The sequence below is a fragment of the Denticeps clupeoides genome, chromosome 15, assembly GCF_900700375.1.
Source record: "Denticeps clupeoides chromosome 15, fDenClu1.1, whole genome shotgun sequence".
Taxonomy (NCBI): Eukaryota; Metazoa; Chordata; class Actinopteri; order Clupeiformes; family Denticipitidae; genus Denticeps; species Denticeps clupeoides.
The window spans coordinates 14776957-14792428 of record NC_041721.1 but is presented as its reverse complement, the minus strand read 5'-3'; the positions used below and the strand labels follow the sequence as shown (position 1 = coordinate 14792428).

The 15472-nt window shown below is 46.5% G+C and overlaps 1 protein-coding gene across 4 annotated transcripts in view; it reads right to left on the bottom strand.

The window, feature by feature from the left end:
- Positions 1 to 15472, bottom strand: part of vti1a (vesicle transport through interaction with t-SNAREs 1A) — a 100192-nt gene that overhangs the window by 39934 nt on the left and 44786 nt on the right. The window lies entirely within an intron of this gene.

Below are 15472 nucleotides of genomic sequence, written 5' to 3'. Positions count from 1 at the left end.
GCTCGTCTGACAAGCTCATCAACGGTCACTGTCTCGAACCCCCCCCCCCCCAAAATCCATAGGGGACGATCAAAAATAAATAAGCAAACAGCCACAGAACAAGTGTACACACCCACAGAAGTAGGTGCCGCATTAGCAGTTTGAGGGAGGGAGGGTGGGAGATGAAGTGCAGTGAAGAATCTTTCCCGGATCAAAGCGAGGCTTTCAAACACACCGAACAACTGTGAGTAAACAATGCACTCATGACTACATTACATTACACAGGTGCGCCACTCAAAGGGCCCGCGTGCTGCGCGCCTGTTCGGGCGGACGTGGCAAAATGGGCTACATCTGGCAGCTCGGCGCTCGCAGACAACAAGGGTTCCGGAGAGCGAAAGGAAGTCAGGGAGAGAGAGAGAGAGAGAGAGAGAGAGACACCCACTGCTACACAATGGGGGAAAAAAAATAATTAAAATTGTCTCCGGCTTCATTAATTTCTAATCAGAGCAGGGACAGATTGAAGGATACACAGATTAAATGGAGCAGTCAGACAGATATGTGACAGATAGGGCATATTAAAACAGTGAGCGCTCGTATTAATAATCATCAGAACGCTGAGCCGATGGGCCATGTACAGACAGGCAGGAGAGGAGGCGTTGTGGAAGCCTTCTATGAAAGTCCTGTTAACCACGGCGATCAATCTATGTCCTGGAGAGGGTTAAAACAAATGACTGTGATGTGCTACGAGAGGCAGTGTGCGCAACTGAGGGATGAATGCAGTTTGCGAAGACACACACGATGCACCTAGCATGTACAATGCTGGATCTGAATCCGGTGTGATAGGAACCATGAGAATTAGCTCACACTGAAGAGTGTTCGGGCAGTGCAGGATCACAATTCATGCAGGAATCACTGGGCAAGGTGAGACTTTTATGCAAAGAGCAGACAATGGGACCGATATGGCTGTGATTCACGGTGATCCGTCCCCCACACTAGGATTGTCTCCTTTATGGAACTGCAAAATACACCCATTAAACTGTTATTGTCAAGTGCATATTCAGCAAGGACCACAATGTGGCCAAAGAGAAAATGGCAGCAATCGCAAGGACATTAAGAGCATTTGCAATTTTTTTCTTTAAGCTTTTTGAAGTTTCTGGTAGAAGTCGCTGTTCCACAAAAATGTCAAATCATAAACTATGTTTAGCTGAAAGTGAAGTGAAAGTGATTAGTTGTCACATGTGACACAGCACAGCACCCAGTGCACACAGTGAAATGGGGTCTCTGCATTGAACACATCCCATGAGGGAGCAGCCATGGGCAGCCATGACAGGCGCACAGGGAGCAGTGTGTGGGGACGGTGCTCGGGATTCGAACCGGCAACCTTCTGATCATGAGTCAGCTTCCTTACCCGTTAGGCCACCTCTGCCCCTTAAAATTCCCGAAAAGGCCTCAAATGTAGTTGCACATATTGTCATTAGAAGTCAAGTCATATGCCACACAGCATATTATGTAATTATCGTGCCGCCTCCAGTTAACATGCATGTTCATTGTGGTGGTCAGGATATTTTGGAATAGTAATCGGTCGCCTTTTATAAATATGTTTAATAAAGATGTTTTTATAAATGAGTTCATAGAAACCAGATGAGCATATTTGCCTTTTTAGAAGGTGTGAACTGTTTATAAATGGATCTTCTGGGGTCCTGGGATCATAGCGTTGTGACACTACGTTGTGCACTTCACACAGATGACAAAAGCCCAAGTTAGCCGAGGCCCTCCTTTCCTGTGGTCTCCCATGGCTGTGAAAGCCATTACAGATTCCGTTAACAGCTGCCCTGGCCAGCAGCTCCCAGAGAAATATTTCCAGGGTGATGTTCTCTTTCAGACCTGCTCTTCTTCCCCTCTGCGGACAGTTCACAGCGGAATCTGCTCCCAGCCTTCATTCGCACTCGTAGCAGTTTTTTTTATATCTTTAACTGCTTCATGTTTGTCTCAGAAGTTCATATGCACTTCTGTAAATACACAGGTTTATCCCTCCGCCTTTCTCCTGTCGCTGGAGCTGCTTGGACTCGAAAGGGGAACGGAAAGGAGGAGCACGGGCAAATGTTCGACTTGTCTGAAGAGAAAACAAACAAAGACGCTGAGGAGGATGAGGGATGACTTCCATCCCCTCCGCCCGTCCTCGCTCTTCCTCCTGACATCCTTCTGTTTATTAGTTAGGTGCTTGCAGCCTGCCATGTTTTTTTTTGTCCCCACCACTCTGGCCTGTACCATTGTACATTGTGTTAAAATGTCCATGTTTTCCCCCACAGTTGACAAAAATTCTTATGTGGTGCAAAAAAAAAAAACGTTTTTTTTATACCCCGGTCCAGGAAGAACAGTTCATTAGACGTGTTGCTATAAATCATTTTGAGCAGTAAATAGCAGCGATGATTTCAGGTGCAGGCATTTATGAGCTCCAGCCAAACGGCATAAAATGCAGCGACTCCCAGAGTAAGGATGGCCAGATGACTCTGGCCAGGATGTATGGCTGGCTGGGTTGAGGGGGTGATTCATGCTCCAAACATTGCGGACGACAGCGGACGCTGAACAGGCCCGTCTACCTTTCTCGCTTTCCCCGCGCCCCCCAGAAGGCCGCGGCGCCTGACTTGTTGCTCGTTAGCATATAAAATATTCTCCTCTCGAGGGGGCGAGCTATTAACAATTTAAATAGCCCTGACGGGAAGCTCTTTCCCGCAGTCTCGCTCTCTTGCTAAAGATCCACATCCCCAAGGTCCATTTAACAAGCCTATTACTCAAATCTATAACAGCGCCGCCGACGCCAAGGCGCAGGTTTTAATTCGGCCTCTTAATGGAGCGGCTGACCAACGTTTACAGCCTGAGCTGTAGAGGGGGGCGGCGCGCGGAGGCTTTTACCGACTACGGCTGCTGTCCTGCACAGACCCAGCACTAGTGGACAACGATGTCAAATTACACCGGGTCGGCTAAATCATTCCCGACGTTATTCACGACCAAAATAAAGAAATAAATAAAAACAGATCTCTGGTGTCTTCCATTCTCATTACCTTACCTTCACACCACTCTTGTCATCCCATCGCTCCAAACTCTCTCTCTCTCTCTGTTTGTGTGTATGTGTGTGCGTGTACACTGTCAGAAAAAGAACTAGTTTGGGACACCCTGGAGGTATTAACTTCACACGTTCTCCATCCTCTCTTCCTGCCAGCCGCTGGCATCCAGGGGTGGGAGGATGCAGGAAGCCGCTGTGCCAGGAACCCTGCACCCTCCCGGACTGACTCTCTCCTCCCTCCATGGACACGTATAATTGGGCACATCATCAATTTTACACGAGCTGTTTTAGACCAGGCCTCTCCCTAGGACATGTCTGAGGCCCGTTCCTTCTCTCTCGCTCCGGCGCCGTCTCCCCAGAGCCGAAAAGGGTACAAGGCCTGACACCGGCACACTCCAAGGCTTTGCACCACACTTTTTTTTTTTCTTCTTCTTCCTATTGCAGAGCTGAAAGCATTTTTTGAAGGTTACCAAACAGACTCCTCTTTGGACACAGTCCACACAGAGCCAAACGAGAGGAAAAAAGCACCCAAGGGGAGAGTAAAGGTTCGGTCTGACACCGGCTGCCACAAAGACGGTACACTCGAACCATACCCAAAGACCTTTATCACCTGCTAACCCTTAAGGACATCACAAATGCACATTTCCCCAATTCTGGAGAACGTTTGACGTTTGTAGCCATTCGCAGAACCGCACCAACATTCGTTCAGAGGAACGCCTATAATAAAGCCTTTTGTCACAGTGTACAAGGACACATTTTTCTGATATTTATTTACTTACCAATCTAGATATACATCTGCAGATTTTACATTTGCCCAAAATTTTACTGAAGCAATTTTATGTCCCAAAAAATCTTGGTAAGATATATTTATGTCAATCCAATTTCAAAAAGGGTCATTAATTTGTCATTTACATTCAGATTTACATTTATGGAATTTATCAGAAGCCCTTATTCAGAGTAACTTTAATAATTAGTGACAGGGACAGTCCCCCTGGAGACACTCAGAGTTAAGTATCTTGCTCAGGGACACAATGGTAGTAAATGGGGTTTGAACCTGGGACTTTGCTGTACCGCAAGTAGACAATTCAGACTGACCTGTGTACATGAACAAATATTAACATTCCTCATTAGGCCTTCTAATTGCCGATGATTTATTAGAACTTTTCTGCATTTTGCTTGTTTACTTTTATCTTGTTTTTTCCAGGTTCAGCTCAACTATTTTTCCATTCGATTATCAAATTACAAAGGAGGGAAAATGTTACAGATTCCTTACATCCCGAGATTTGATCATTCATGACTTCACCATTTTTAGCTGCTTTTTATGCCCCCACTGTCAAGTGCCACTGCAAAAGTTTGCCTTGTATTTGTCATATGGGGTTTCAGTAAAATTGCATGTGATGTGTGACGGTCCTCATATATGGGAACTACCGCAATTCAAATTTCATACATAGATAGGGCTGATTTGATGTATTTTCTGTACAAGTTACTGTATACAGCAAACATCCAGAAATAATAAACTTTAATAAAAAAAAAAACTTTATCCTTCTTCAAAACATTCTGTTTTGGAAGCAACTACATATCAGAACTGTACCAGTTAAAACGGCTCGGCAGCCATTCCCTATTTACTGGCCTAAAATGACTTAACCACGAGTTTGAGACAACAAAATTCTTGAAATGTGTGAGCGAGTGGAGCCCAGCGGAACACGAGACTGGGAAGAAAACGTACCCAGCAGACAGTGTGCAGAAAGAAACGGTCGAATCTGTTTTTTCTTTTTTTTTTTATAAAGAGGTCAGACAGTAACGGAGGTGGGCAGCAATGCGAGGAGAGCAGCGGATCGGGCGGCGCAAGGCGTCGGCGCTAATCAGGGCCCATTTCTGCAGCCTTTCTTCACTCCGCCCTCAGCCGCTGTTTTATTCACGGCCCGCCCTGACCCCACCACGCTCCTGCTCTGACAAATCACATCTGATTAAGACAAATCTTTATTAGCCAGCCAGTCAACTTTCCTCATTCATCATTCTGGCAAAGGCCCATCACACCCCCCACTCCACCTCTGTCTTCCTCAAAACCCATGTGTGTGCCCACCACGCCCCTTGAGCCACACAATAATGAATTCTTTTTTTTATATTATTGTTAGGAGCTGATTACCGACGATTGGCAGCGGTGTGGATGTGGAGCTTTCTTAAGAGTGATAAGACGCTGGCCTAATGTGTATAAATGACCGGGGTGGAGGAAAGCGCTGGATAAATGGAAACATTTGGGGTTTTTTTTTCCCTCCCTTTCTCCCTCTGCCCTCCTTTAAGTTCAAACACTTTCGACTCCTACTGACATAAGCAACAACCTCAACCCCCCATACTGTCTGCAATGAGAACAGATGAGACTTTAGGAAAGCAGCATGCGGGGGGGGGACACAGAGAAAGAGAGAAAAGAGAGGGCAGGAGGGGGGGAGAGAGGCAAGAGCAAAGGGGCGGGGAAGGAGGAAATTTCTGGGAGCAAATTGCCTGGATTAAATCATCTCAGCATTACTCAAGCATCCAAATGAAAACTAATGGACTTTTGGAGGCCGGTTTGATTGCCTCTGCGCTCAAATGTTACGGCCCTCGAGTCCGGGGCTCCTCAATTAAACCGTCTCGCGTTACCGCGGGCCGGCGGCGCGCCAGGCGCGTACTCCAACCGGCGCTGGTCAATCCTATGGATCACACGGACTCAATTCATTAATTCTATTGCCCCCCACACACAGGAAGCCATTTGTACCAGTTGATTAAGGGGCTCCGTTGAAGTGGACGTGTGCAGCCAACGTGACTGAAGAAAATTAAAACCGCACGCATCTGGTGTCAAACTCGCTACATGAATATTGATGTGCGCGGAGCAAATGATTTTGTTTTATTTATTTGCCATATTGTCTAAAGTATGACTTGTTTCCCACACTGAGTTAATCAGGAAACGGATTTACCGGCCCTTAAATCGGAATCGAATCACATGACACACAGAGACGACCTTGTTGCTAAACCGCAAGGACTTCAGCGGCCGACCGTCTGCATTCTCCGCCCGACGGCGTGACCCGTCCACATGAAAGGTGCCTTGTCCGACCACAGAATGTGCTCCTCTCTCTGTCACAACGCCGGCCGCACAACGCTGTATCGGCAGTCTGATTACGTGGTCTCTCTGGCAATTACGGTTTATCCCCCTAATCAGATGCCGCAGCCTATTTGCCCTTCATGTAACTTCTGAGGCGGAATTTAGCAAAACTTAGAGAGTGAGAGAGAGAGAAGAAAAAATGCTCTTCTCTGCCTTCCTTTAAACAGTTTAGGAACGTTAATAATCACATTACTCTTGATTAAAGGGCCTGAACGTCTCTAATCAGAAAGTTGACGGCCAGATCAAAGCACGTAACGCAATTTTTTTGCCTTTTAATTATCTGTACAACACCACACCTCAGGCTGTTCTTCCCTGCCTATCTCCTGGAAAAAAAAAAAAAAAAACTCCACCAAACATGATCTAACACTTCTTAACAGTTCATTATCCAATAAGGAGAGAAAAAAACACAACCATTCAGAGCTTAAAAGTAATCTCCACAATTAGTGGAGACCTGGGGGAGCCCTGCAGTCCTCCGCGTTGCGAACTCCAAATTGAAACACCTTAATTATGTTTGTCAAATCAGACATGGCATCACCCTCATTTGCATGTCTTGACAGGAGACCCCAATGAGATCTCAATGAGATTTTCACACATTTCAACACCCACTGATTGGACCCCCCCCCCCCCCCCCCCCCCCCCCCCCCCCACCTTCATCGTCTTTTCTTCTGTTTTTTTCAACAACACAAATAAGTTCATTTTGTTTTAGTTGCCCCCCCATCCTACCTATTAAATACATTCAGACACGAGAACAGAAAGAGCACGTACAGCATGCGGCATTTAGTTCTCTGGGTAACGAGGATTTAAAGGGCCAGCATACCTGATGTTTTTCAGTAATTTAGTCATGGAAATTAGCACAGTTCCACTTTTCCTACCAAGAAAAAGAGCTTAATTCTGCAAGAGTCTATACACAGATAAAACAAAGCACATTATTAATGTAACATCATGCTATAAATGTAGGACTATTAGCAGGAGGACCAAAAAAATCAATACAACATTATATTGTGTTACGTCCTTTGGTTACATGTTACTATATTTCAGAAATGTAAGTAAGAAACCTTGGTTTTAGAGCAAAAAAAATGTGGAACAGAAGGTAATTCAATTTTTCCAAGAAAGTGAATGAATGTGTAATGAAAGTGAAAGTGATTGTCAGTGTGTTGGGAAGGTGCTTTTGCTCAGTGGCACCTTGGCGGATTGGGATTCGAACAGGCAACCTTCTGATTTATTCATTTAAATCAGAACTTTTTCATTTAAGCACTTTGTTGTCCTATTTGATTCCAAAACATACTTGCACGGCCCATTTGCAAAAAAAAAAGAACTGAAACTGAACATCTGTAGACTATGGGGTGCTCTGATTACAGCATCATCGTGTGATATCAGCCTTGTTGAGTGCTACTTGCTAGAGATGCACCAATAGATCAGCAGGAACTCTGCATCACATAAAAAAAGAGCAGCACCCAATTTTAGTCATTACCACATCAGAAGCCCACATAATAAAGAGAGTTATAAAAAAAAAAAAAAAAGGTAAATATTGTGTGTACACAGGGGAGATCAGGTATCAGAGACATGATCTACCATCCAGTGTGGTGAAAGCAGTGTTTGGAGGGAGGAAATGGAGGTGGCCAGAGCACAGAACAACTCCCTCTCTCTCCCAATGAAAAACGTATCAGAATGATTCTTCCCCCACTTTATAATAACACTAAACGAATCCGCAGCGATATGTAAAATATGTATATTCACAAAAACAAACAAACAATCTCTGGGGGGAGAGGACTGTCGGCAGTAATTTGGCTGAGGTGGAAATGGAGGGCGTGAAAGCAGAGACATCAAATGCCGAGCACGGGCTGCAACGCTACTCCTCGCTGTTAAGAGTTGTAGCGCTGACAGAATCTGACAGTTACCAACACTTAAAGATTCTTTTTCCTCAAAACTTTGAAAGCATTAATAGGCATGAGGCGAGGGGGGTTCTCATCAGAGCACTGTTCTCCGTTCTCCTTTATGCCCCTTAAACTGCAGTGCTAGGTCCAGCGTTGCCAACTGCCTCCATTTACTTTAGCTGTCAGGCAAGGAGCTATAAGTATCAACAGAACGTTTTTTTTGAGCCATCGTGCCTCTATGGTGCTTAAAGGAAAAATAAATGTTGGTAGTGAATAAGAGAACAGCAGGGTGCAGGTCCAGGCCTGGGTTCTCTCATGGCGTTTTTTTTTTTTTCGGGTTTCCCTCGGATTCCTCCTACAGTCCAAAGGATTTGTCTACTACAAATGTTCTGAAAGGAGTACCGCCTTCAAAAATATTTGTCTCTCCAAGTACCACCATTACAGCCTGCATTGAAAACAGCTACAGAGGCCTACTTAACTGGTTCACACAGGAGCCAGTTTTATCCCTAATGTAAAATGTATTATTTAATATTGACCATTGACTGTCAACACCGCAAACACAAAGCAAGTGAGGACATTAACTCTACTACATGGAGGCTATTTAGGATAATAACGATGCTGCATGCATAATTACTGTGACTCCTAGTGTTTTGTGCCAGAGTATAAGAACCAAGAATCATCCTCCATGAGGACAATCCCCATGTGATTGATACACTTCCTATACTGGGGTGGGACATGATCAATATGTTGTCACAGAATCCCGAACCACCAAGGTGCCAGTGAGCAAAGTACCATCCCCACACACTGCTCGCCTTTCATGGACGCCCACTAAGGTGATGGGCTAAATGCAGAGGACACAGTTTGTTGTGTGCACCATGTGATGTGCTGCAATGTTTCACAATGACAAACGCTTCACTTTCAAACACTACAGGAATATGTTGTGTACAAATGTAGTCAGAGAACATTTTATCACTATCGATTTTTTAAAATCCTTCATAAATGTTTTAACATGACCAAAATTTGCAGTTATCGAAGGAAGCACCACAGTATAGTACTGATTTTAAAGGCCACAATCCTGCTTCAGTATATCCTGGCCTCTGCACACCCTTGTTTTTTTGCTGCTAGACATTTTTTCCTTCACTTGGAGGTGCCCTTAGCACTCCCCCACAGCATTCCCAGCAAACAGGAGCGTGGATTACGACTGCCAAGAACACTGAGGCATTGTACCAGCTCACAACGCTAGTTTGTCTTTCACTTCGGACAAACCATTAGGCTCCCAATCAGCAGTGAACAGTCAAATAATAACACTATTATGGCAGGGAGGTGATGCACGAAGGGAGCCCACACAAACCCAATGCATTATGGGCATTGCTCAACAGTGGCCACAGCAGAAGAGGTACACAACGTCAGACTCATGGCACGCCCAGCCATTTGGGGAGCACTGAGCTGTTATCTTCCCAAAAGTGTCATGGCACATTCCAAGCCCATTCAAAACGGTTAATAAATAAAAACTACAAAAAAAACAATTGTAAAAAGCAAAACGTTCCTAAAACAACAAGCCTCTTCAGATTTCTGAGACCTATCGGGAGCATTTGTGAACATCTCGGAATGAAAAGAAACCACTTGCGAGATGAAGGGAAAAGCCAATTACCCAAAAGTGCAACTGCTTAAACGGGAAGGGTAAACCACCAAACAGAAAACAATCAAGAAAGTTCCACATACAAAGGCGGCAATAACCAGGAGATAAGCCTTTTTTCGTTTTGGAAGTGCTGCCAGGGTCTGTCATCACTTTAGAACGTACAGGGGAAAAAAGAAAGAACTTTTTTGTCGTTCCTTTTATTTTGTAATGCTACATCAAACGTCGTTTGAAAGCGACACCGCAATCGCGCCGTGTTAACATACAGTCTGGCGAGAGCACGACAGGGGCGGCTGTCCCTACCACTCTACCCGTTTGGCTCATGGCAAAAAGTCATAGCTACTTCAGCGGAGGGGCTTCTTTTTATACAATATTAATGAGACGTAACGCGCCGATCAACGAGGGAGATTCCGCTACGTATCAAAAAAGACGGGAGCGAGACGTGAGTCGGGCCGAAAGCACCTGAGCGGGAAAGCAGGAGATGCCGATATCAGCGCTATCAGAGGCACAGACGAAATCATAGGGGGGTGGGGTGGGGAAAGAAAATTACGACTTCCGAATTAAGAAAACCGCCTTTTCTTTTTTTTTCCCGCCAGTGTCAAACCGACCTCTTCACCATCTCATCTGCTAATGAAGCATATCTAACTTTTTTCGACACGGCAGAACTAATTTAATCTAACTTCTGAGAGCGCGCCGCCATCAAATTAATTATTCATAAAGGACACAATATTATAACTCAACTGTCAACTCCGTCGTTGTCCTTTCCGTTTCGTTTTTTTTTTTATTTTTTTTTTTTTTTGTTTAACAACCTCCTGTCTGGCTCGCTCTTTTGTCTTCTACCTTCTTCTCCTCCCACCATGGGCTTTTTAATCTATTACCGAGCGTTACACGTTGTCACGGTCGCAGTCGTACAAAATAATTTGCTTTTTTTTTTTTTTTTTTTTTCATTCCCTCTGCATTCGGTGTTTTGAAGTTGACTGTTGGCGACAGTACGGCAGAAGCCGGTCTGGCTTTTTTGTTTTGGGGGTTTCAGAGGCGGATGTGCTCCCCGAGGGGCCCTGGGAAGGCGCGTCGAGGCCAGCCACACCAAAGCGGGGAGAACCGCAGCGCCGGGTAATAACATAACCCGGATAACTTTTCTAAGCCACGCATGAATTATGCATTGCCATCTTGCCGAGCGCACCTTTCTCCTTTGTCAAGATCGACGGGGGCAGTGATGAGGTAGGTCGCGCTTGCTCACACACACATACACACGCCCACACACACACACACACACACACACACACACACACACACAGCGTCTCCTGTCAGAGTGATGGAATGTGACTGCAGCATGAGTGACAGTCACCGGAGTGTCAGATTTATGCCTGTCCCACCCCCCCCCTTACTTTCTGAGGCCTGCAGCTCTAAACTGTTGTCCTACACACAGGTAACAAGCAGCGGACTGCGGGAGACGCGCAGGGCCACGCGCAGGGCCACGCGTGCCTCGACATGGTCCATCTGTTCCGCCGGGACACGTCCGCCATGTCACTACTGTAGTGTTGAACACTTCTTGTCCCAACGTTAGGTCTCACCGAGGCACTTAAAGCTTTAATAATTTCAATGACGGAAATGAAAACACAAGCGCACCTTCCCCCTAACTAACACACACACACACACACACACACACACACACAAGATGAGGGGTGAACAGCTGTGTTTCGGTGAAGGACAGTGGAACTGCTGTTAGCGATACTCTGTTGTTTATGGACCGACAGAAGCCTGACAAACGGAGCTCAGCCCAAGCAGCGCTTATACAGCCCAGCCAACCACACACACACACACACACACACACACACACACACAGCCTTGTCAGCTGCTCACACAGACTTGGCACATCCAGATTCACAGACAGACACGGACATATGCAGCCAGGTGACAAATTAAAGGGAAAACGTGTCACCAGAAGAGCTTCGGTGCTCCTTGAGACCGATTCTCCCGTCTCCGTTCCTCCACTGCACGGGTGGAAATCAATCTTACAAAAGGATATTCCCTCAATTTGGTGTTTTGATTGAGGTGAAGATTTCAGCGTGTGCAGGAGACTGCGCAAAGCCACCAAATTGACCGAGGCGAGGACTGCAGAAGCCGGGGTCACGCTGCCAGGTCGCGGGGGTACACGGCTTGGTCACGGACAACACCTGATTGTAATTGAGGACGACGCGTGACAGCCCCCTGCTCGCTCCCGTGCGGGGGCCTGGGCAGGGGCCGCCTGACAGGGGCAGCCACCGCGGGTGGTGGGGCCGTCCTGGCCTGGCACAGCTTGGCAGCCCTTACCCTGGGAGCACGCTGGCTCGCCCCCGTCAGGAGGGGACCGAGGGGCTAACGAGGAGTGCCAGCGATTCCACCGTGTCCATCAGCAATGCAAAGAGAGGACAGCCTGCACAGCTCCATCTTAATTAAAAGAAAGAGAGGCCTGGCTTTCATGATGTTAAACTGCAGATTATATTTTTCCATTTGACAGATATTCTTCTCCACAAGAAAGAGAACGCATTGCTCATGAGCCCACCATTTATTTGGCATCAAGTAACATAAAGACTCTGCTAGATAGAGCGGTCTTTCTCCATTATCATCTCATTTCTGAATATGATGAATAGGTCTAATAATAAACACGTGCTAAGAATCCTGTGTAATCACGTAATTACTATATATGTGCGGGTGTGTGGCTGCGAACGAACCTGTGTCGTTAAACAATGAGCACTATTTCAACCATTATTGCCAGTAACAGACTTGACACCAAAGTGTGATATTCTAGAGATGCTATAGAGACAGGGCCTCACACAAAACTTTCACATGAGACTTATTAACTACTTGGTTTTTTTCTATTTCATATATTCTGGTCCATGCTCAGTCCACCTTATAACCTAAGCAAACTTTAGCACCAGCGGAACTATTTATTGAACTACAGTACAGGCAGAAGTTCCAAGGAGGAGTTTGGCAAGTTCACACCACAGGAAATAAGAAAGATTTAAGCGCTAGGAACCCCATGTTTTGGGGATCTTTATGCAAAAAAAGTCTCAAAAGCTGAAAAGAAAAAAAAATTCCACTGTTTCATCTCCATCTAACATCTCACGGTCCATATAATGTATTCTCAATTTTACCTCTACACGAATTACCAGAAATTCCAGCATCCAAACAAAACTTTTGAGTCACTAGCTAAAGCAAAAATGCTGGTTTGTGCCGTTTTCCCTCCTTTTCGACAGGGCACTGTCCCAAGCCTCAACTGCGGCGCTCCAAATGAACCCCGTTTCCTGTGCAGCAGCTCCCGTGGCTTTAGCGTGATAAATAATTAAATGTACGAGAGGAAGCCGTGTTACAGGCCGTGTTTTCATTAACTTTAGATAAAAATAAGATAACGATTTTTCTTCTCGTACCGGTCCCAAGAGGAGACAACTAGCAGTGGGAGAGTGGCAACGTGGAGCTTCGTGCAGCGCAGAAGCGAACAACAGTGATACAGCGCGGTACGTTTATCAATGTCAGATGTCATCCATAACATCAAGGTTTCCTCTTCCTCCCACTCTGCCCGCGAAGCTTAAATTAGCCGAGCTTTTTAAGATCAGGGATGTTTTTCAGGATATAAAAAATGGATTAAATGCAGTGAAGACTGGCCCTTAATGAGCCCAGCTGGGAGACCCCGGACGGCTTTGAGGGAGGAGCCCACCGCGGCGCGGTGCTTCCTGGAGCTCCTCTTGGCGCTTCCTTGCCTGCCTTGGCAGTGCCAAAGGCCGGTCCGACAGCTGGGGTCCGGTGGCCCGCTCTACCTCCAGGGTACCTGGAGTCTTGGCTGTCAATGGACGAGTGATCCAAAGTAAATGAAATAAAAATGGAATAAAATTCATGGGAAATCGGGGCTGCCCAGTTGGCCCGTTGCAGACAGTACAACATGTCTGAGCTCGTACAATAAAGGGTCTGTTTAGGACGGCGTGAAGGGGTAAAACACACGCCCTCTGGTCTGCACGCCTGTTGCGCAGTGGGGGCAGGCAGCGACTCCTCACATCCCACCCAATCCATCTTCCCAGACACACACACACACACACACACACACACACAGAAGCACACGAGGCTGAGTGGCGATGACAATATCGAGCGTGACAGGAGCAGGCCTTTTTCACTAACATATGTCAACGATTATCCACCAGTGTAAAAGAGGCGGGTCGAGAGGGCGGGGCATGAAGAGAGGCCAGAGCCCTAGCAGGTAGCCTTGGACAGGAGCCACGCTGCATTCCTGCGCTACTTTCTTTCTCCCCCCGTCAGCGATTAGCACCTGTCACGGGCCCCCCTGCGCCGGCATGTACCACGAGAGACGAGATTAAAATACCCGGATAGCCCCGCACGCGGCCCCTCCGCGATGAGCCAGGGGTTGGAAGATGCAAAAGGCATGGGGGGGGGGGGGGGGGGGGGGGGGGGGGGGGAGAGGAGATTTGAAGGAAGGGGACAGGACGCCTGTGAGGAAAAGCGGATGCAGTAAATGGAAGGCGCGCCGCTTTCGGACGTATTAAAGTGGCAGGACAAATGTGACACCCGGACCCTGAAAAATGAGCCGTCGTCGGTGATGTGCGAGCCTCTCTGTGTATTGCAGAACAGCGTCGTTCTCCAGAGACACAACTGCTGTGTGTGTGTGTGTGTGTGTGTGTACACACATTTTAGTGTTGAGCACATATATGGGAGGAATTTGTTTTCTGACAGTTGGTTTGACGGGGCGGGTGAAACTCTACCTACAGGCACGCCGCCCCCTTACCCCTCCCCTCCGACGGAAATAAAATCTCTGGTCTGTCAACTCGTAAATTAGGGGACGTAAATATAAACAGGCGATTGGCAAATAAATGTCTATTTTATCTTGAAATAAATCCGGCAACCGGTGCGCGGATCTGCGTTTTAATGGGAAAAAAGTTGAATATTAATATGTTATCCTGTTCCATTTTTGGAGCAATTACGGCTTAAACTGTGGCGTAAGCGTGACGGAGACGGGAAGTAAGGGTGCGGGCAGGTGGACAGAGGGAGGCTGAAAATGATATATATGATGCACGCCATATACTGAAACTGTTGCCGGAGGGGAGAATAGGAGTGCAAAGTGAAACCGGCAGTGTTTTCGACGTGCGTGTTTCTCGGACAGTGTTACAGAAAGACGACACCGCAACGCACAAGCGCAGCACAGATGAGGCGATAAACTTTTGTCGTTCTTTTTTTTTGTTTTGTTTGTTTGTCCCCAGGCCCACGGGCTGAAGCCACCCAGATAGCCTGCAGTTCGGGTACAAGGAAGTCGCTTTAAGTGATGACGTCTATCGCCACCAAGAGGCAGGAGGACCATGCTGCAAAATCCGCAATGGGTTTGTTAGCCAATGTCACAACTACAGAGAGGGTAGGAGAACAACAACAAAAAAAAAATTTCCATAACATTACACGATACCTTATGATGTATAATGTATAGCTTCCCAAAATCACATGTTAATACAAAAACAGCCCTCACAGGCAGAGACCGGAACAACAAAAAAAAAGTATGTATATGCATATATTCGGGACACTGAGGTGCTGGGCTGTCAGTGTATTAGGATGACCCTTCCGGCTGCTCTCCGGGACATAAATAAACATGGCCGGGCCGAGCGCAGCCTCTAATCACAGACAGAGAAATCAAATTTATTCAATCATTAATATTTTAGCACACCGCCATGTGAAAGAGCATGAATGATTAATTTAGACATCACCTCTGTCACAACGTGTTACCCATCTGGACCCGGATGCACCTTTGA